General features: G+C 38.3%; 1 non-coding gene across 1 annotated transcript; it reads right to left on the minus strand.

The window, feature by feature from the left end:
• Window positions 1-1,172: 1,172 nt before the first annotated feature.
• Window positions 1,173-1,335, minus strand: LOC145271554 (U1 spliceosomal RNA). The gene has a single exon (XR_013865964.1). It is a non-coding gene; the product is annotated as a U1 spliceosomal RNA (small nuclear RNA).
• Between the last annotated feature and the right edge of the window lie 782 nt (window positions 1,336-2,117).

A 2,117-nucleotide genomic window follows, 5' to 3' on the forward strand; every position in this document is an offset into this window, starting at 1 on the left:
AAGAAAAAAAACACAATATTTTATGTACAAGAATACGTTATATGCAGATTTTAATAATATTTTTTTTAAAAATGTAAGTAAACCCCTTTTTTTTTCAATAACAATGTTATCATATCTATACAGGCACACACTCTAAGCAAACAACGAATTTCACGACGCGGGGCTGCGACAAGTGACAGTTCCTCAAGAGGGTTTCATCGGCTGTCTAAAGCGTCTAATCCGCGCATGCGCACAAGAGAATTTCATTAAGAAAGTGTAATTTCACAGCTCCAAGCAATGTTTATTTTGTTTTTATATGACTTTGGACATACCGACATTAAACTTAATGATTTTATAATGTACACATAGAAAAAATAAAATATTAAAAACAAACGTATTATTTTTAATTTTATCATTAATATTGTGTAAAAATAACTGGGAGGGGGGTGCTGCACTGCTGCAGTTCCACAGCTTCATGCACGAGCCGCCACTGCAAATGTTAAACAAAAAATGAATAATTCGGTACAAATCCAACTCACAATTAAGTCGAGAGAATTGAGTCATGTCACGGGTAACCGACGATAATATCCGCCTTCCATAAATAATGAAAGACTGTACGGGTCATGGGTGGGGGGTTCAACCAACAGACGTACGAAATCTGTTTGAGATTGTTAGACGTTTTCGTTCATCAATCTATATTAAAAGAAAACAGTTTCAGTAGCTGTAGGTGACAACTTGACCGATTCCTTACACTAAAGAGATTGAGTTTTTATCATTTATTTTCTGCTAATATAAAATTACAAATGTTAAACAAAAAATGAATAATTAGACACAAATCCCATTCACAAAATGGAGGAGAGGCTGTGTACTTATTTATTTGTTAAAGGCTTATCCATAGCTAAAGTTTTTACTCGCAACAATCACTCCAGAGACTGTCCTATTTACTTAAATTAAATCAATGATTTTTATATAACAAAAGATAATGTTCAATGCAAACGTTACTGATATGGACATGCAGATTAGTTACAATCAGAACGTTGGAATAGAAGTGAATTATAAACTGATCTGGAAAAATCGCTTGTTTTGTGGCGCGTACAGAAATGGGCGATTGGAGAAAAGGGAAACGGAACAGAATTAGGTAGTTTACTTATCAGTAGAAGGATTAGAAATGGATATTTGATATTGATGAATTATCGGGGTGAGCGCGTACGCAGACCCCACACTTAGAAATAATGCACCGAATCGTCCACATTTTGGGACGATCGCAAAGGTCAACCCAACCGTAGTGCAATGGAAGGGTCTCACTCTGGAGGAACGGCCTTATTGATCACCGTACCCTCGATACCAGGTAAGTATTATATTTAGCCCTTCGTCCCCGGCCTTGGCATTATCTACTGCCAAGGCCTCATTTGGGGTACGAAGAAGCTTAGGCACAAAGGCCAGTAAGGGGGAGTGGGGGAAAAAGGGGTCTTTTCTAGTCCTTAGCTAGACTTGCGTAAGATAGCAAGTACTTTATTATAAAACCTATACTAGAGTTTCTATCACGCACTGTTTCGCCTAACATTCTTACCCGGACCTACTTAAAATAACAGCTCCCCAGCTTACGGGATGGCAGGCGACATTCACGCTGTGATAAAAGAAGAACATATAACATTATATACAAGAAATTAAAAGGAAAAATATCTACAAACTAAAGAGTTTTAATTTTTTTTTTTTTTTTTTTTTTTTTGTAATGGGGGTGAGATGATGGGGAGGGGGGCAAACTAGAATACACCCAAAAAGAAAGAAAAAGAAAACAAATTAACAAAATGCCTATGGGGGCGGGTTAGTAAGGGGACCCTCCCTACCTAACGGCTGGTCTGTCATATGAAACGCCCACTGTCTTCCGGTCCTCTTCCCCCGGGGGGAAAGGGTGAAAGCAAGCAGGTCGTTCCCTAAAGGGGAGTGGAGGAACTAGGGACATGTATGGAAAATAAATTAGGGTTGGGGATAATAGGGATGGATGGCGTCTTCCAAGATAATGTACGTAATGGGCAAAATAGGCCTGGGACAAAATAAAACAAGTGGACTATTGGGCATCTTTGGAAGCTCTCCTAGTGCCAATCTATCAAAAAATAAAAAGCTATGGGAACAGGATC

This window comes from Euprymna scolopes, chromosome 46 (assembly GCF_053919585.1).
Source record: "Euprymna scolopes isolate OS-2025 chromosome 46, ASM5391958v1, whole genome shotgun sequence".
Lineage (NCBI taxonomy): Eukaryota > Metazoa > Mollusca > Cephalopoda > Sepiida > Sepiolidae > Euprymna > Euprymna scolopes.